The sequence below is a fragment of the Otolemur garnettii genome, unplaced genomic scaffold, assembly GCF_000181295.1.
Source record: "Otolemur garnettii isolate 467f Iridium unplaced genomic scaffold, OtoGar3 scaffold00023, whole genome shotgun sequence".
Lineage (NCBI taxonomy): Eukaryota > Metazoa > Chordata > Mammalia > Primates > Galagidae > Otolemur > Otolemur garnettii.
In genome coordinates this window covers 2,028,035-2,048,392 of record NW_003852418.1, presented here as the reverse complement: position 1 = coordinate 2,048,392, position 20,358 = coordinate 2,028,035, and the positions used below count along the sequence as shown (strand labels likewise).

Here is a 20,358-nt window from a genome sequence, read left to right as displayed (position 1 = left end):
AGAGAAGACCCACCTGGAACAGGCTGGGAGCAGATAGATGGCCCTAACAGAGCCACTGGGTTACAGAGCCCTGGTGCTGCTAACCACACCATCCAGCTGAGCTTCACAGAGTACAGGAGAGTTCTCTTTCTCACTTTGCAAAAATGACAATAACATCAGAGCCAGGTACACGAACCTAGTGTTGGAATCCACATGTGAAACATCTCCTCCTGGGGATGGCGTTGCAGGTGACATCCTCGGGTAATATGTGTGACCCCAGTAATACGTGTGAATATAAACTTAGTCATCCCAATTTGGCTGGCAGAAGAGAGAATGGCAATGACTCAAGAACATGCACAAGCTTCTCTAGAAATTCCCCCAAGCCATTTGGAAAGCAGAAGCACAGAAGAGACTAACCTTCCAGCGGTCAAATAGGTGGGTGTTTGGAGCTTCCCAGCTCTTTACTGCAACTGCAGCCCATGGGCCAGCCAAGGCAGGGCATTCTGGGTCAATCCCAAAGGCAGAGTTCATGGGTTGCCTTGCCTCCTTGAAATTCAGTTTCCTGTTCTGTAAATTATATCACTACCTACCTCATTAGGTAACTGAGAAACTTCAGGAAGATGACATCTGTATTTGTGTTATGTTATAGATATATGTAAAATATAAATGTCTGGTACATGAGTGGTTAGAGCCCCATCTCACATGTACATCAAAGTAAATCTTAAATAAATTGAAGGTTTATATTAAAGGAGGAAATTCAAGGTCAGAAAGACAGGGCTGAGAATGCTGACTCTGACCCATGCCACTCCAAGGTCTCCGGGCTCAGCCAGAGGACAGTAAGAGCTGGAAGCAACCCATCGTCCCTGGATGCTCCTTTTTTCTCCTTCTCAAAGCTGTGGTCTCATTCCGAGAGGATGCCCTCGTCCGATACAGGAGGCCTGTTCCACTATCGAGGTTAGATAAGGAGCTCTGTGCCAAATCCGCTGAGAAGCCCTAAATTCAATCTGCAGCACAAAACTGAAATCAATATTGATGTCATGACAGCATTCACTAAGAATAAATGTAAAGAAATAAATCTCAAAAAATATTGATAGATCTAACCATAAAAATTAAAAATCAGACAAGAAACCGAGAAAAATATTTCCAATAAATGTGATGAAGAGTTAGTTCCCTTAAGGTTTTCTTATGGGCAAGATGACTCTTAAGAACAGTGAGAAGACTAATGCTGATCTGGGGAAATGTGATCCAAGAACAGACTGAGAAAGTTCACGTAAGAACGTTCACCAGGCACAGGTGTTGTGCACCTGCGTGTAATCCCAGCTCCTGGGGAGCTGCGGGGAGGGTCACTTCAGGCCGTGGGCTCGAGGCGATGGTGTGTTATCATCACACTGTGAGTAGCCACTGACCTCCAGCCTGGGTAACATGGTGAGATTTTGTCTGTGATAAAACGAAAAAGAAGGGAAAGGAGAAAGAGAAAAACTACAAATGGCAAATAAAGAACATTTTAAAGGTTCCTCCTACAAGTCAATGAAGAAATGTGGGTGAGAAGAGCAGCGTGATTTCATCTGTAATCTGTTAAATTTGCCAAGACTGAAGAAAACTCAGTAGTGGTGACAGTTAAGCAAACTAGACACGCATACATTACAGGTGGGAGTATAAATTAGTACAAGTTCCCAAAGGGTAACTTGGCAATCTGCATCAAGGGTGTTGAAAATTGTTCATACCCACTTAAAGATTTCATCCTAAGGCAACAATTGGAAATGTGAACAAATATTTATTTACAAAAATGTTCCTCATGATATTACTTATGGTGGCAAACAAAATGTGGATCAACCTGCCTGGGCCACAACAGGGAAGGGGGTGAATAGTACATGCCTCTTCCATAGTGTGGAATATTGTGAAGTCATTAAAGTACATGCTTTGGAAGACAAATTATAAAGCAGGTTACAAAACAACATATCATATGATCATGCTGTATAAAACTGAAATTATGTTTATACATATTTTATATACACAGAAAAAGGATTGATGTTTTGTACTCTGAAATGTTTGCGGTGGCTTCCCTGGGAGGTGGGATCATAAATTTCATAGGACAACATATTCTACCGTGGTCAATCTTAGTAGCAAGAAACAAGAGAGCTATACGTGGACCTAGTTAGATCGAAACTCAGAGCTTCCAAATACAGAAATTTTTCTTAATGAGACCCTGATACTCATGAGATTGTAACATTTGACTTACAGAAATTTCAGAATGAATAAAGGGATAGGAAAGTAGCTATGAGGGAGATTTTTAAACCAACACAGAAAATGCTGCTTAGTCTTGAGAAAACACTATAGGTAATTTGCTGGAAAAATCACGATGTTATAAAGACCAAACCTGATTCAATAAATATTAGAAAATATGAAAATGCTGATTCTGATGGAAGTTCTAGTTAGAACAAAAAGGACAAAAATAAGTGGTTGAGCTACTGAACATAAAATATCAAAATAGGTTATTATTTGCAAATATTATTATGATAAATTTAGAAAACATAAGTAATACAAGAATGTGAAAAACTAATGATTGAATTTATTGTATCTTGTTAGATGATAAGATATAAAATAAATAATACAAGTCTACAGCTTTTTCAGAAATTAAATGAAAAATATTCAATTCATAGTGACAAGATAATTGAAAATGATATTCAGTGTTCAACAGATCTTCTGACCATGGGCAGTTATGCTTAGAGTCAGGTGATGTGCTGTTTCCTCTAATCCTAAGCTCCATATCCTGGCTATTTTAGGAACGTTAGGGGGTGACGTTCTCATCTGAAACATAGTGAACGATATCAGGGGTTTGCCTACATTTCCTATTTGGTTAAACTCAAGCTTTTGCTTTTCCCTCAATGAAATTCCAGGTTAACAGAATTTGAACCCTTGAAAATCAGCCATTGCTTTAGTTAGACCTCATGTACCTATAAGTGGTAGTTCTCTAGCACATAGAAATTGGTCACCCAGGCTCTTGTGTGTTTGCAAAGCCAAGGACCTATTCCAAGAGAATGTCAAGATGACGATGACACTGTCAAAACTCGCTCTTCTATCTGGGCCTGAAAATTGTTTGGGGGCATTTTTTGTGGGATGCATCCTCAATTCAGAGACATTAAAATATATAAGGTAGGGGAGTATGCATCTCAGAACCAAGGGAAGGGCGTTATCTTAGAAATTTTGTGAACATAATCGACTTATTTATAAGTCCCTGGGTGGAAGAAAGGCCAGTCAGATCTAGACACATCTCCCACACCAGCAATGAGGATATTTTGTGATAAAGATGATGGTGAGGACATTAATGATGCTGGTGTCAAGGAAGGGAAGGGACAGAGAGCAGGTCGAGATGAGTAGAAATGGTAAGAAAATAAGGAGTGGTGGGATGGGGTGGGGACAACGAAGAGGATAAAATGTCCTCTGAAAAAACCCAAAAGGAAGGGAAATCCCTCCAGATTCCTCTGTTCTCCCCGTTAAGCTAGCATAGGTATGTCTAAAAGAAGTTTTAAGCTTCTAGGATTTTTTTCCAAGTCTCTGGAGTAACATTCTCAAATCAGAGTCTCCTCATCCCAGATAACCCAGGAAAGCTTGCTACCTGACCTTCCTGAATGAAGATCAAAGTCCATTTACCAAAGTGCTGGTAAATGCCAGTAGGTCTTGTGACTTGTTTTACCCGTGGCCTCAGTTATATCCACCAGTGCTGAATATAACAGTGAGTCAATATCAAGTCAGGTCACTTTCAGAGGCATTGAATACGAGAAAAGCTTTGAAGCCATGCACAGACCTCAGAGGCAGGTAATGGGGGAAGAAACACATAGAGCAACCTTCATTTGACGCATATATTCAAGCCCTCCTCTGTGTTTAGTGTATATTTTCTCATGGAATTCATCCAGCAACCCCACATATAACACGCAAATCTCCCCCATTTTACAGATGGGGAAATCAAGACTCATAGCACCTCTTACTCAACTGTACACCATGGAGGCAGGGACCAAGATTATTTGCACACCACTCTATCCCCAGAGTCTAGACTGTAGCTAGCACATAGTAGGTACTCAACGACTAACCATTAAATCAAAGATTGCAAACTACAGACACCAAGTGGCAAATGGCAGAGCCAGCACCCCCTGTGCTGTTTTTCCCATACTCTGTTGGGGATTTTTCATTTCCTTGGGTTTTCAAAGGCAATCAAACCAAAATGTTTTTAGTGCTGCTGGCTCCCTCTGGAAGCATCTTGTGATGTTTTAGGGGGAAAGGCAAATGGGGAGGATGAAGTTGATGTGCGGGAGCAACCCCAGACAGGACTGAGGTCCCCACAAATATTCCCCGTGGGCCTCATTACACATTTGAGCAAACATTACCTTCACTTATAGCTAAATTTCCTGTTTGCTTGGCTGATCAATTCCTCATCAAATTTTAATGCAAGGTTCAAACCGTCTGTGGTGTTTTAATTAGGCCTAAGATTGCGAAGTGTCTGAGGCAGAGCTGAGCCTCATCCAAATCCCCTCTTCCCCAGCGCGGTGTTGCCAGGAGAGGTGGGGGAGCCAAGCAGAACTGTGCTGGGCCAGTGCCAGGCACTCTGCAGACCCAGTTCCTAGGTGCGCTGTGCTCTCTAGCGGTGGCAGATCTGCAGAGAAATGGGCTGGGCAGCCCCAGGGGCTTAGAGCCCCCTCCTGATTCCTCCCAGACCCTGAGAATGTGCCAGCTGCCCTGCCTCTTAAGCCCCTTTCCTTCTTTGCCTGCTTCCTCTCTCTCCCTTTCCTACAAAACAGAACATCCCAGTGGCTTGATGAAACTGACAACTCTGACCAACACACATATGCCTGGTTCTCTGCTAGAAGATGGAGCAGAGAGAAGAAGGCACAGGACCTGCCTTTGAGTAGCTCATAATGGAGAAAACAGGTGTGCATACAATTCAGCAGGATGGGCAATCTGGCTGAGATATATGGCACTGGTGGTGACTGCCATGGGACAGGCCCATGTCTGGGTTATAGGAAAGTCTGGCAGGCCTCCAGAACATCAGGAACCAAAGTGGTTCTTTGCATAGCCAGAGTGTGAGCCACATAGTTGGGACATAAATTACTGACAGATATCGACTCACATGGCTCAGTAAAAATAGACCTTGATGCCTGGCATCCTCCCTCCCTTCACACCCCTACTACCCATTATGGACCCTCTACTCGGCACAGGTCCTCAGGATGGTTGTCGCGAAGCTTTGCTCCTGCCCCTGGAAAAATAGATTAGGATGTCTGACACTAACTGGAAGCCTCTCTCCTTGCCCAGCCTGGGTCACTTTGGGATCTCCAATGCCCATTACCATGTTCAAGGCTCTGAGAAGTTCTGCAGAAAAGGAAGCTGAGTCATTTTGCCTAACCCCGTATTCTCCAAGCTCATTTGTACCCAGAACATTAGTTAATATCCCCCCCCTCACTGATGTTTTCTGAAATTATGTCCCACACAGTAAGACCTATGCCTGGGCAGGACCAGCCACACTTTCCAAGGAGAGTCTGAGGTGAGCCACAGGGTCCAAAATGATAGCTAACAGTATGTCTAAGTGACTTTTCATTTTGCATCCAGACACTTTCAGTCCTGACAGCAAAGACATGAGGTGATAAAGCAGAATGCTGACAGGGACCAGACAGGACAGGCTGCTCCAAGTTCTACAGGAGCACTGAGAGGAAATTGAGGCCTATTCAAAAAGATTCATGCACTGATACACTTGGTAGATTTAGGGGAGAAAATGGTGAAATGCATGTTTGATTGAAATCACCAATGTTTCTAAGGCATTTACTAATAAAAGGATGTAATTAGCTGATCGCAGTGGTTTCCGAACTTGGCTGAGCATGCAGATCACCTGGGGCATTGGTTAATTGTGCCGATTCCTGGGCTTTATCCCTCAGCGTTCTGATTCCCTACAACTGCCGTATTGCTGATGCTGCCAGTTGTAGGAACGCACTTGCAAATGATTGCTACAGTCCACCATTTCCTTTATGTTCCATGAAACACCAGTTCCACAGGAGGCTAACACACTTTACCCCCAAAAGTTTCATGTTAATAATGATAAATGTTGAGGTCATGGTGTGTCTAAGTTGTCTGACCAAGATTAGAGATGGTGATATAAGTAGAGACAGAGTCAGTCATTTCATTTGATCCACACACTCATTCCCAATGAGATTCCCTCCCACTTTCTGGACAAGAAGCTCAGGTATAGAGAGAATAAGAGCTGGCCTATGGCCACACAATAAATAATAGTGGCCAAAGGTGACAGCCCTCTGATGGCTGGTCAGATGGCAGTGTCATTCACTGAGATGGAAATAAGAAATGGAGCTATTACGAGGGCAAAAGGAAGAAGTTTGTGGTTTGGGCTTCAGGAACACTGAGTTTGAGGTGTCTGGGTGATATCCAGGTGGAAATGTCTTCCAGGCATTAAACATATGAGGCTACAGACCATTATAGTCCTAGGTATATATCCCAAAGAAATGAAAACAGGGGTCCAGACAAAAATGTGGACACAAATGTTCAAAGAAGCACTATTCGTAACAGCTCAAAAGTAAAAACAATCCAAATGTTCAAAAACTGATGAATGAATAAACAAAATGTGGTCTGTGCACACAATGAAATATTATTCAGCCATGAAACAGGATGAAGGCCTGAGGCACGCTGCAACAGGTATCAGCGGCTTGTAAGTGTCAAGGAGCCTGTAAAACAATGTGCCACATGGAAGAACGCAGACACAGAGGCCACCTGCTGTGCTGTACGGTCCCATGTATGTGAATTGTCCAGAACAGGCGAACGTACAGAGACAGAAAACAGATCAGTGCTTGCCAGGGGCAAGGAGCTGGGATGGGGGAGTGGGGAGCTGCTTGTGGAGTACAGGGTTTCCTTGAGGGGGTAGTTAAAAATTTCTGGAACCATCTAGTGATGATGGTTGTCCAACACTGTGAATGTACTTGATGTCGTTGAACTGTTGGCTTTAAAAAGGTAAACTTTATATTCTATGTGTTTTATACAAAAAAAAAAAAACTTCTATACCTAGAAGTTACAAGGTCAAATGTAAATGGAAAAAGGCAGTTCTCGGGAAGGGCAGGACTAGCAAAAGCAGATGTCGCCCTTGATATACAATATAGTCTGGTTCTGATCTAGAAAGAGAAACTGCGTTATTCCTGCTTCATATAAGAACTATGTATGTGCACGAGGTGGGGGGAGAGGAATGAGTAGATTGACACAACCTGCAGTCGATAAATTTGCCCTCTCTGAGCTTACATTCCAGTGTCCAGCCCACTTAAAGCCAGGAAACATCTGCTGACCAATCGATTCCTCTTTCCATCTTTCCCTCTTCCTAAATAGCTCCTGCAAAGACTGGACTGCTCACACAGGAGCACCGTCCCGTGAAGTCCCTTCCTCTCACCTCCAGTCCATGGGAAAGCTCTGTCAATTTCACTTCCAAAATCCATTTCCAACCCACCCACCTCTTTCCTTCTCTACTGTGTCCACTCTCAATCAAGCCACTCCCCTCTCTCACCTGGAGGACAACAGCCTCCTCCAGGGTCCCCTTGCTGCATTCCCGTGTCCTGCCACCCATTCTTCTGAGCACAGTAGCCACAGAAGCCCTTTCTTCTAAAATAGAAACTCCGATTGTGTTACTGTCTCTGCTTAGAAATGCTCAGTGATTTCTTTCTGCACTGAGCATCCCACATTCCAAACCTGCCTCCCTCTTTCCTCCTAAATACACACATAAGCCCTTGTAGGGCCCAGTCTAAAAGCAAACTTATTGCAAAGAGATAATATTACCCGCTTCCTGCTTCTCAGCCTAGCGGGAGCTGCAAGTCCAGAGGAAAGAGTCTGCAGACCTCCCGTGGTCGGCGCACGGTCTGGCTGTGTGTATTCGTCTGCGAGGTCTACTGTAACAAAGCACCACAGACTGGGGCCAAAACAACAGGAATTTATGTTCCTGCAATTCTAGAGGCTTCGAAGTTCAAGATGGAGGTATCTGCATGTTTGGTTTCTTCTGAGACCTCTCCCCTTGGCTTGCAGACGGCCACCTTCCCCCTGAATCTCCAAGCGGGTCTTCCCTCTGTATAGACTTATGTCCAGATTTCCTCTTCTTTTAAGGATGCCAGCCGGACAGGAGTAGGGCTCGGCCTCATCCTAAGACCTCATTTTAACTTAATCACCTCTTTCAAAGCCCTGTCTCCAAATAGAGTCCCATTTTGAGGTGCTGGGAGTTGAAGCTTTAACATATGGATTTGGAGGGAGCACAATTAGCCCATAATGGTCTGCAGCATAACTGCAGAGATGACAGGCCATCCCTTCAACTTCTCCAAGCCCACGCTGTCCCCACAGATGGACCCTACCCACCTCTCCAAGTAATAAAGATCAGAGTCCCAGCTTGGAGCCCAGCTCAGAATCAGCACTTGATCCAAGGGAACTTCTGTCCCAGACCTTTGTGCCTGCAGGTTCCCTTGTGATGAGGCATTTGGAAAAGGCAGACCCACAGACCACAGACCCACAGAGCACACTGCCAGCTTCAAAGGGTTAAGGCAGCAAACAGGCTTATCGACTGGCACTTCTTGGCGGCCCAGGGAAGCGTGACTGATTGGAAGCCTGTTTGAAGGAGGAGCCGCTTTGTGGGCCTGAAATAAATAAGGGCCTGTCAATAACTCAGATCCCCTCGCATTGACAAAGTCTGCAGTCTCAATAGGCAATTAACACTTTACGGGGGCCATTACCCAGCGGCCTCTCAGCGTTTTACTGCACATTTTCTGCCATCGGCTCTGGTATTGAAGCTTCTAAATAAAAACATAAAAATGAGCTAGAACAGCCCAGCGCCTTGCCTGACTGGAGTCATAGTGTCCACACGCAGCAAAAGAGATCGTATTTCCTCTCTCCTTCCTGTTGTGCTCTAACTCCCCTGCCTCCCCAGTCCTGTATACAGTGTGTGCACACGAGCGCGTGCATACACGTGAGCATGCAAGCACACGGGCCATCTGCTGCATGTATCACAGGAGGCATCAGAGCATGCCTGCTGGAGGAGGGGGTGGTCTGGACTGAGGTTTAAAACCTGGCTCCAACATGTCAGCTGTATGGCCTTGCACCCATTGTTAAGCCTCAGTGTCTTCGTCTGTGAAATGGGAATAAGAACAGAAGGAATTTCCCAGGACCATTGTGAAGATTAGATGTTTTTAGCACAATGCCGGCTACACAATCGGACTTCAATAAAGTTAAAAGGATCAATTCTGTTGCTCAATAGGAAGAGGAGAAGAATGTCCACCAAGCTCGCCTGCAACCACACAGACCTTCTGAAAACCCAAAGCAGCTCTGCCTCTGCCCCCGCCAGTGACTTGACTGAGCAAGGCTTGTGCTCACTGAGCCAAGGGCTTTAACATCTAAAGCCCTTATTGTCCCTTTTGGGGGGGGGAGGGGATCCAACCAAGATAAGTAGTATTTAACAGGATACTTCAGAAGCCAAAATAAATGCCAAACTATCAAAAATTCACATAAAGATAGCAGTAGTAATTTGAGGTAGTCTCAGAGCTAAGTGTGGAGTTAGAGACTCAGAGAACAAATTGCTTTGCATAATAGAGAAGAAAGATTATGAATTTTTTGAAAAAATTAAGGATGAATCAGGACATGGAAGTATTAAGTGTTAATCTTAATTGGAGACTGGGAACTACAAGGAGATGTAGCCAGAGAAAATTCACATTGTTGCAATGGTCAAAGAACTCTCTAGAATAAGTATTATAATTTGCAATTGTTTGTGTGATACACATTACATATTTCTTCTATGTCCCTGCCCCCTAAGGATCTCTAGGCAGGTAAAATCATCTCCATTTCCACAGTTGACAAGGGCAAAAGATTTAGGTGTGTGGTCGGCAGAATAATAGGCTCCCAAGGATATTCACATCCTAATCCTCAGAACCTGTGAATATGTTTTAAGTTTTCCATGGCAAAAGGGAAATTAAGGTTGAAGGTGTAACTAAAGAAGATTATCCTAGATTGTCTAGATGGACTCAAGTTAATCATAAGGTCCCCAAATGGGAAGAAGGTGGCCAAAGATTTGCTGGACTTGCAGGTGGAAGGGCCATGGAGCCACAGAATGTGGCCCCCACAGTCCTCCATCATCATGTCCCAGGCTGGGGGACCCCGTAACTGACCTGTGAGGCCACGGGAAACCATAAATCTTGGTCCACATGCCTTCTCTTTCCTCTCACTTTCACATCTGCTATGCTTTCCTGAAAGCCTTTGATAGCACAACTTCCGAATTTCCTCGCCACTGCTGAAATGGGCTGTCAGGGGTTCTGTTCTCTGTGGTAGCTTGTCTTAGTGTTGGAATTATTTACTTTCCGTTACCTGAAAATGGAGTATACGTTTCCATCCCATCGACTTTGGGCTTGGCCCATGCAACGTGCTGCTTTGACCAATGACAACTGAGCAAAGTTCTGCCCATGCAGAAATCAAGATGTGTTGCGAGTTCCTACCAGATCTTTTGCTCTTTCATTTTGTCATGAGAAGAGCATGCTCTAGATAAGGATCATTCCTTCCAAAATGAAAGAAGTATAGAGAAAGACACAGCCAACATCTGCTAGCATGACATGAAAGAGAAACAAAATTTTGTTGCTTGGTGAGGAGCTATTTGTTACCACAGCCTTACCTACCAAAAGCTGACTATTACACAATTCCTGTCAATAGCTTCTCCACAACTTGTAACCTGATAAATCCCTGCAATATTTCCCAAAGTATCTCTTTAGAACTCTAGCAGTAAAAGAAACTTAACAGGCATAGAGTAAGATCAAGTTGGGTAATTCTGTACAGCCATTCTTTGACATTCATAATACGTACCAACATATTAAGGACTCTGAGAAGTTCTGTAGTATATGGTAGTGGTTAAGGACCTGGGCTCTGGAGCCATACTTCTTGGGTTTAAATCCTGAATCTATTACTACTTACTAGAGGGATGACTTTGAGTAGGCCACAATCTCTTTGAGCCTAAATTTTTTCATTTAAGTAGTAAAGACAGTAAGAAGACTCTTGCAGGGTTATTGTGAGTATTAAATGACATAATGCAAGTTAAGTATTAAGGCAGTGCTTCCCAGGTCACAGAATAACCTATTCTTCTTTTCCTGATGCATAGAAATGGCACATGAAGTGTGTTTGTTTGTTTGTTTGTTTGAGACAGAGTAGCCCTCAGTAGAGTGCCATAGCATCACTGCTCACAGCAACCTCAAACTCTTGGGCTTTAGCGATTCTCTTGCCTCATTCTCCCAAGTATCTGGGACTATAGGCACCCACCACAACGCCCAGCTATTTTTTGGCTGTAGTTGTCATTGTTGTTTGGCAGGCCTGCGCTGAATTCAAACCCTCCAGCTCCAGGGTATGCGGCTGGCACCCTAGCCGCTGAGCTACAGGTGCTGAGCTGTAGTAAACATAGTAAGAATACTCATAAACACATACTTTATAAACACATAAAGTGTTTTAAAGTGTTAAAATATCTGTACTCTTGCTCACAAAAACATCCAAATCTCTTTACTAAGAAAGATGGAAAAGTTTGTAATTTTGAATGGAGGCAGAAGCTGAGGGTTAACCAGGACTGGAGCTAGAATTATGTACTAAGGATAAGGAAGGAGATCAAGTCCCACAGGACAATGGGGAGTTGCACATTCTTCATGCAAGGAGGGAACAGAAACAGTCTCCCAAGTGAGACCAGAGGCCAGGACTATACTCCTCTCTAGAAACAGGTTTGCAGGGGCTGAGATAGGCTGAGATCAAAGGCCCTTTCTCTTGGTACTACTTCTGTTCCTTTCAGTCCCAGCAGACAGTGTTTTTGCCAATACATTTCTCTTAAAAGCTTTCCAGTTCTCCTATGAAACTAATTGGGGTTCACTTCATTAGACAAAGAACACATTTGCAGTACACATCTCTTCAGGATAAGCTCTTGTCTATCTTGGGCTACTGCTGAGATTTCTAAGGGACAGCACCCTTAAGCTTCTTATTAGCCTTTTTTTTTTACCAAATGGTTCTCTGAGGTATCACTGTAAATATCCCTGAGGTCTTTACAAAGGATTTTATAACCAGACTATGAATGTTATCTTTAGACTATGTTTTTCTAGAAGTGCCTCAAATTCTATCCTTATCTAATATCTATTCCTTAATTTTAACACCATTTGGCATCTAAAAAGGCTGAAAAATTTGAAAACTAGCCAGTCCTGGCTCCTTATTTTTTAACAATTCTTCCTTTAGCTTATCTCTCTTATCTCACATTTGACTAAAAGGAGCAAAAAGGAAATGCCTTCAACACTCTTCCTGGAAATCTCCTTGGCTCGAACACCAGTTCATTAGGTACACTGCCCACTTTCCTCGTTACTGGAGGCCACAGCACTGCTAAAGTCCATGCCACACACAACAGGGATCCCCTTCCCTTCAGTTCACAGTAACATTTTCTCTTTTCCTTCACCAACATCCCCCTCTAAGGCCAAGGGGGCTTCTATTCAGCCATAAGAGGAGATGGAGACTTTACATCTTTAATGTTTATCTGAATAGGTTTGAAACACAGTCTTCTTAGTAAAGTGTCACAAGAATGGGAAAAAAATATCCAATATACTCAATACTGATATGAAACCAATATATAAATAATTATATGCCCATACAAATGATAAAACGCCAGTATGGTCTAGCAAGGGGGAGGGAAGAGAAGGGTAGGGAAGGGCAATTGGTGGGAGGAAAGAGGACAGTTGATAGGATCCCACCTAATGTGCATAACACAAGGATGTTACAACTTGAACTTTACCTTGGAAGTGAGAACAATGTAACCTGAAAATTTGTACCCTCATATTAATTTGAAATTTAAAAAAGTTTGCTCAAGGCCCTTTATGTTTTCACAGACATGCTCCTCAAAGTCCTTTCAGCCTTTGCAACTGACTATTTTCAAAGCCATTACCACAGATGGGTCAAAGAAGCACCCACTTCTGGATACCAAAATCTCTCTCAGTCATCTCTCACTGCATAACAAAGTAGCCCAAAACTTAGTGGCTTAACACAACAATAAATATTATTACCTCATGTAGGTAACATTACTGGGCCAGTAATTCAGTAGTGATTTAGATGAGGAGTTCTATCCCAGAGTCTCTCACGAGGCTGCAGTCATCTGAAGGCTGGACTGGGTCTGGAGGGCCAGTTCTAAGACTTCTCACTCACACAGTGTTCATGTTTATACTGCTCCTCACAATGAAGCAGCTGGTTTCCCCCAGCGTCAGTGATCCCAGAGAGAGCAGGACAGAACCCGTGATGTCTCTTTTGATCTAACCTCAGGAGTCAGTCTATCATTTTTACAATATATCATTGATTACACAGATAAACCCCATTCAGCAGGCTCATAATATGCAAATACCAGAATGTGAATACCAGGAGGCAATAATCATTGAGGGCCACTTCCTAGCTGCTACATAGAAGGTCACCAAGAATTTAACGCCCCTTCTGTCTTGCTGACTCCGAGATACTCCATCAATATTAATCACATAAATAAGGAATGATTCTATATAGGCCTTAAGTATCAGCCCTCATAATCAGAATGGACTAACCCAATGACTTTCCCATATACTTTGTTTCCAATGCCCTCCTTTGGAAGGTAAGTACAAAGCAAACGTACTGGGGGTTGTTGTCCTAACCAGTTCACTAAGTTTAGAGCTTCCTGGACCATCTGGTGACATATCTCATTGTGCCAGGGCTGAGGGAAGATAGGAGACCCATCACTGGCTTCCAATCAGAGATCTGGGGTATTTCTAGCACAACACGATGGTGGTGGATTCTCAGATCTCCCATCCCAGCTTCTTAAGAGGCCTCAAGTTTTAGTCCAACGAGAGAGAAAGAAAGAGACAGACAGGATGCAGATTATACTTTTAAAATAGACAAAACTACAGACAATAGCAGATGCAGTGGAAATTCCCAGAAGGAAGCAGGTAGTCCCTAGGAATGAAGTTCTCATGAAAGAATGAGGCAGCACTTGTTGGCTGTGCAGGGCTCAGGAAATGGCAGTGCTCAGCAGTACCCAGAAGAGAATGCAGCAGCTGACCAAGCTGTCTGACTGCACATGTAAGACACCTCCTGGGAGCTCCCAGAAATGTCTGAGGGAGGGACAGAGGACAAGATTCACGGGGGCTTCGACAAGCAGAGCCAGTGTAGCCAACACTGTCTGTGTCTTGCCCCATCACTTTGATGCAACCTCCAAGGTCACCTGCAGCTTCAGCAGATAGGTTCCATACTTGCCCCTGGATACCTACCTCAAGCACCACCCCTCTGTCTCTGCCTGAGTGCTTCCCCTTGCTATAGAATCAGGTTCAGCTCACACTAGAAGAGGATAAGACTGGAATAACCAGAGATATCACGTCCTTGGGAACTGCCCCTAAATCCAGCATCCTCCTCATCTGTGGAACAATTACAAGGTGTGTTCTACACAGTTCCTCTGAGAGTCTGAGCCCTCCTGTCCTCTAAGACTCATTAACACATCCTTCCTATTGTCACATCTCCACTCTCATTGTGCTTCCTGGAGCCACCTCCTTAAAAAAAGCATGCACCCAAATCCTTGGCCCAGGTCTCCCCTAGGGAGCAAAGCTAAGTCTACTAGGCCAAATCACCAATAAGGCATGGACCTTGGGTCTTAGCCAAATTTCTCCCAGAGCCTGTATCTGGAGGAGTCACAGAGTGTGAGCCCTTCAGATCAGAGTACAGAGAGGAGTCGAGTCCGTCAGTCAGACGCCTGGAGACTTTGCATCTTTTGCATTTACCTGGATGGAGCTGAAGCACATTCTCCTCAGGAAAGTATCACAAAAATGCAAAAGCAAGTATCCAGTGTACTTAATACTAATACCAAACCAATAGAAAAACAACTACATGCCCTCAGGAGAGAAAAACACAAGTATTTTCAAGTAGGGGAGTGGGGGAGGGAGGGAAAGGAGAAAGCAGGGAAGGAGGAGGATTGGCGAGTTCTCACCTAATGAGCACAGTGTAAGGGTACACAGCGCAGCCCCCTCAATGAAGGGCTCAACTACAGTTTGAACTTCACCCCAAAAATGCAAACAATGTAACCTAATCATCTGTACTCTCATGAATCTGAACAGAAGAAAAAAGACACATGGATTCAAATCCCACCTCTCCTCTTAGAGAGGAATGAAATTTTGGACAAGTTATTTTACCTCTCTGAACTTTGCTCTCTTTTATAAAATAGAAATAATAGGTATTCTGACCTCATAGGGTCAAAAGCAGTTTACACACAGCATGGAGCTTAGCATAGTGCTTGGCGCATAGTAAGTACTCTACAGAGGCCACTCCCATTGTCACTGTGTGTGGCCCCTAAATCTCTGCTTCAGGGGGGCTTAAACCAAGCAACCAAGCCCACTCCCAGTGCTGTCTCTCCCTGCCCCTGACCCCCACCCCTCACACATGCAGATGTCAGAAACCCTGGCACAGAACTAGTCGTTCCACCTGCATGAAGCTGGACACCTGGCAGGGATGCTTCCTCCAGAACGACCTCCTGTCCCAGATGTTTTCACGCCCCCCTGTGGCCCCTCAGCAGCCTCTGGATCTGGGAGCCTCCAGCCCTCCACCATCTGCCAGGCCAGCTTAGGACTCCCAAAACAGCCTGCCGGTGCTCCACCCCTGGGCAGCTGTGGGGGGATTTGGCTTCTTTCTGCCCCAGCACACAGCAACTGGGCCATCTGCTCACACCAGGGGACAGAGCAGGTCATTTGGGGGGCAGCCTCTTCAGTGTTGAGATTAATTCACTCACTCCAAGAGCAAATATCAAGCCCAGACCCTGAACTAGGCACTAGGAAGGAAAGTTTTGACCCAAAGACTCAAAGTGTTTGGGGAGAAAAACAGAAGGAAAAAGGGAACATAGGGCCAAAGCTGTTTGGTTTTTCTCACCTGTGGCCTTGGGAACGGGATAGGATAACGGTGTCTGGGCCTTCTCACCCATGGGAAAGTGCTGGGCCTTCCTAGATAGCCGCAGCTTTGCACAGTGAAGTCATGCTGATGTAACTGCTGCTCGGCGTCTTGCCATCATTGTTCCCCGTGGTTATAAAGGTATGTAGGACCTTCCACTGTGGATTATGAATTATGGACCTTCTCCCCGGCCACCAGGAGCTGAAAAATGGCAAACCTCCCATGTAACTTAGCTCACAAGCTGCCCTGAGCTGTGTAAAGATATGCTAAGCCTGCTATCCAGGGCCTGGGTTATTCTCTGGTCTGTCCAGATGAGAACACTCGCATTACAGGGGGGAAGGTGGAGCAGGAGCTAGTGCAGTTAGTGCACAGAGACCTTCGTGAATGAAAGGAGGAAACACCTAAGGAAGAGAAGACGTCCTGAAGCAGGTGGTTCGTGAGATGAGAGCTGGAAGATGAAGAAGAATGAACAGGATGGAGACGAGAGAAAAACGGTGCTCCTGGCAAAGGCTCAGACGTGTGCAGGTGCTGTGTTTGAAGCCATGTATAAATCACTCGTTTCATTGCCAGACCAAGGAGTCTGTCCACCTGTCACCCAACCCAATCAACGAAGAATCAGAGATCAACAGTTTCACTTTTACTTACAGAAAAGCCAGCGATTCTGGAGAGCAGCCAGGATATCTTCCCAAAGAACTGCTCTGCCCCCTCCTTCCCTTTGTTATTTTTTATTCTCACAGTAAAAGTAAACATCAGCGATGTTATTACTCATCATAGTACACGTCAAACAGACATCACCTCCTAGGTTACAAAGTTACACAATATCTTCTTATCTTAAAGTGGTTATATCGTCAAAGCCTTTTTATGGTAGACTAAATTTATAGTTAGTCAACATTTCACTGAAGGCACAGGGTGCCCTGGGTCCTTGACCGGCACCACCGAGACCAGTTCCCTAACTTATTTATGACAGTAGGTCTAGGAATTTAATAAACAGTCTCCAGATGTCAGCACAGAGGCTCACCCAGCCTTGTTAGGGCCTGACCAGTGCCACCCTGCTTGAAATGGCCATTCAGGTTAACAGTGGCTGGTGACAATTGCCTCATCTACCTGCTACCTCTTCCATTCCAAAACCTGCCGCACTCATCCATGTGAGGGAACCACCATGTTTCTAAAAGATTCCACTCCCTCAGTCAGAGTGTATTGATTAGACTTGGGTCACCTGATACAATATGGACCCAGGGATCCCCACAGGGGAATTTTAACTTCAGACCAAGTGGTGCTGAAATAGTAAGACCAGGAGCCCAGGAGCTGTCACAGACGGTAGCAGAGCATGGTGATTTCCAAACATGACGCTCTGCCCATCAAGAGATGAATCTGTGCCCTTCCTCTTAAACTTGGACAAGGCAGAAATGGCTTCCAGGGTTCTGTTTAAAAAAAGGAAAACCCCACGCACCTTCTGCCACTTTCTCTTAGGACACCAGCCTTTGGAGCCCTGAGCCATCACATAAGAAATTTGGACCATGTAGAGAGATTGCATTGTGGGAGAGAGATGTTGAGGAGCCCCAGATACCTCATCCCCAGCCCAGGTGTCAATACGTGAGTAAGGAAGATGATGTCAGCTGCAGCCAACATCGGGCAAACTGTAACCACGTGAAAGATGAGCCAACTGGCTGTGCCAAGGTGCCCCTCAGGACCATGAGAAATAGTAATAATAATAAATGCTTGATGTTTTGTGCCATACGTTCGAGATAGTTTGTTACGCAATAACAATAAACAACACAGAGAAAGTTCTTCTGCAGTACGAGAGCACGAAACTGACATGTGGAATAGTAGAGAGATGAAGAAACTGCTCCGGTCTTTGGTCTAGTTTTTACTCAGAACCCTTCTGCCTGCCCTCTCTACAATAATTTCCTTAGATTCTGTGAGACAAGGAGTTCTTATTAATACTAAATTATCACAGGTGGGATTTCTGTCATTTGCAACCAAATTAATACAGGTGATTTGGGATAAGCCTGACCATCTTGATGTATAGGGCAACCATAAAGTTTGTGCATAAATTGCACCCTATTTTAAACTGCACATGAACTTTGTGGTCATCCTGTATTTAAAGCACATAGTCAGGGGGTGGGGGGCAAAAATAGTGAGAGAGAAAGGAAATGAGATCGTCTCACGGCAGATTATTGAAGAACTATAGGCCACACAAGGAGTTTTATTTCATGTACAGTATATCCCATCACTCTCCACAAATGATTCTGATTTAGGGCTTTATTATAAGGACAATGTGGAATTGGTGAACAATTTTCATCCAAAGAGTGACAGACTCAGAAATTCAGTGTGGAAATGTCAACTGCTCATCAGGATGATGAGTTGGAGGAAAATGAACTTGTCAGGAGCCTATTGACCTATTACAGGAAAGAAATGATAAAGGACTAAACCAAGGTGGGTCTGTGGAGAGGGGGTCAGGGTGGGATGAGAAAGTATTTGGAAGCAGAAAAGACATGGTGTGGGGTCTTTTATGAGAATGAAGATGGGGAAAGACCAAGATGATTTCCAAGTTTGTAGTTCAAGCATCTGAAGAGCTAATGGTGCCTTCACCAAGACGCAAGAGGGTAATGAAGTCAGGAGACGAAGATGATGACTTTAATTTGTATATGCAGAGATGGAGGCATTGTAGAGCATTCAGGAGGAAAGATCATTCATTGATTTACTCATTTAACACACTTATGGGAGCACATATTATATGCCAGGCTCTGGCAGGGTGTTGGTGAGAAAAATGGATATGGTGCTTGCCCTCATAAATTTAACAGTCCAATAGAACAGATGGAAATTAATTGAACATGCAAATATATAATTACAAACTCTTGAAGAATGCTATGAAGGAAACATCTCAGAATCTATGACAGTACATCATATGAAAACCCAGAGGAGTCTGGGGATACGTCAGTTACTGTGATTGCATAACAAATAACTCCAGAATTTAGTGTTGTAACACAATTATAGTAATTTGTTATCTCTCATAGTTTATTTTAATCAGAAATTCCAGAGGTGCGATTGGGAGCTATTTGTCTCAGCTGGAAGACTCAAAGACATGGGAGCTGGGATTTTCCGAAAGCTCACTCCCTTGCATGTTTGATGGGTAATGCTAGCTTTCAGGTGGGGGCCTAATTCCTCTTCAAGTGGTCTCTCTGCATTAACTAGTTGGGCTTCCACACAGAATAGTGGTGAGTACCATGGAAAAGTGAAAAGAGAAACAGAGAGAGAGGGAGGGAGGGAGCATGCCAGGTAGCTGCCATGCTATCTTTTATGACCTATCCTTAGAAGTCACACAGCCTAATTTCTGCCGCTTCCTACCGATTGAGCAGTTACAAAGGCTCACTTAATTTTGAGATGATGGAACACAGACCCATCTCTTGATGGAGCAATGTCAACATCATATTGTGAAAAGAGCACATGGGATGGAAGATATATAAGTGTGGCCTCTTCAGAAAATACCACATGCTATAGGAGAAGTCAGCAAGGACTGTTCAGATAAATTGACTTGTGAGTTGATGATTTCTGTGATCAGGAACAATATTCTTAGCATAAAAAACAGTGTGTATAGAGGCCTTGAAGTGTGGAAGAGCATGATGCATTCAAAACGCTGGTGGAAAACCAGAATATTTGGAGTGAGTATTTGAAATATGAATCTAAAGCTCAAGAAAAGAGCCCTGAGCTTTCCTTTTCTGGTTGTAGAGCCACATGGTAAGGAGTGCCAGTCTATGCCGATAGCCATGGGGTCCAAGGGGCCACTGCAATCCCATGCAGGTCTTCAGATGCAAGAAAACCACCATAGTCATAGTGTGCTGCAAATGCAGCAATGGCCTTATCGAGACAAACAGGTGGCCCTTGGAGATGATCGAGCCACACACACCACAGTACAAGTAACCAGAGCCTGTTCTGCTTCTGGGCAAGGAGTGGTTTGCTGGTGTGGACACCCAGGTCCTTGTGAAAGTGGTGGTCATGTGGTACAAATTTGTGCTATCCATCAGTCCATCTCCAAAGCCCTGGTGACCTATTACTAGAAATATGTGGATAAGGCTTCCAAGAAGGAGACCAAAGATGTCTTCATCCAGTATGACCAGACTCTGCCGGTAGATGACCCCCGTCACCGTGAATCTAAAAAGTTTAGAGGCTCTGGTGCCTTAGCTCACTACCAAAAATCTTACTGATGAGCCCATCACAAGGATCGGGGTTCACCAATAAACAATGATTGTGGGATTTTAAGGTTTAAAAAAAATAAGGGCAGCGCCTATGGCTCAAAGAGTAAGGCGCCAGCCCCATATACTGGAGGTAGTGGGTTCAATCCCAGCCTGGCCAAAAAAAAAACCAAACAAGGTTTAAAAAAAAATAAAGCTCAAGAAAAAGGTCAGTGCTAGAAGCAATGATGTG

The 20,358-nt window shown here is 44.2% G+C and overlaps 1 pseudogene; it reads left to right on the top strand.

Moving 5' to 3' along the window:
* The first annotated feature begins 19,700 nt into the window (after positions 1-19,700).
* Positions 19,701-20,138, top strand: LOC100947441 (annotated as a pseudogene).
* Positions 20,139-20,358: the final 220 nt, after the last annotated feature.